The sequence below is a fragment of the Callithrix jacchus genome, chromosome 2 (genome assembly GCF_049354715.1).
Source record: "Callithrix jacchus isolate 240 chromosome 2, calJac240_pri, whole genome shotgun sequence".
Lineage (NCBI taxonomy): Eukaryota > Metazoa > Chordata > Mammalia > Primates > Cebidae > Callithrix > Callithrix jacchus.
In genome coordinates, this window is record NC_133503.1 from 151805012 (window position 1) to 151805647 (window position 636).

The following is a 636-nucleotide window of genomic DNA, read 5'->3' on the forward strand; positions in this document are numbered from 1 at the left end:
GATAAAAGAAACTGAAGATGTGATAAACAACTTACTTTTAAAATGTGTTCAAATGTATTTTGGACCCATCTGTATATGAAAGTGCATGAAGCCTTTTTGGGCTGTGAAGTACTTGAATGATTATCATTAACTATCTCAGGCATAGTGTGAAGTATCAAGTATCAATACCATTGTATAAATAAGAGCCAGTCATTCCTTTGTTTTCCTTTTTTCGGGCCTGTTGGGTAATATGCCGAGTAACAGCGTTTGAGGGTGGCACATCCCACATCCGTGTGTGACCACCCAATCATCATGCTCATGAACTACAAAAGGATCTGATTCAGTCTTTTCCTGTGAAAATAATTCTACTAACTTGGAACTTTTTTTAAAAAAAATGCAAAAGCATTTAGATCACACAGGATTACATTTGGCCTTTCATGTTTGCACTGGCCAAATGTATTTACACATAGTCATATGCTTTCTCTTATAGTTACCATTCTGTTTTTCCCTCGGGCCATATTCCTGGTTTTAGAACACACATACACATATATAGAGTAAATAACCTCAGAGGTAATAATCTGAAGACCTCAAAATCACCTATCAATCAATTTAAATAAATTCCAACTGATTATTTGACTACATTTACTTATTGGATTA

The 636-nt window shown here is 34.6% G+C and overlaps 1 non-coding gene across 1 annotated transcript; it reads right to left on the reverse strand.

The window, feature by feature from the left end:
• Window positions 1-214: 214 nt before the first annotated feature.
• On the reverse strand, window positions 215-314 carry LOC118151989 (small nucleolar RNA U13). Its single transcript, XR_004740375.1, has one exon. It is a non-coding gene; the product is annotated as a small nucleolar RNA U13 (small nucleolar RNA).
• Between the last annotated feature and the right edge of the window lie 322 nt (window positions 315-636).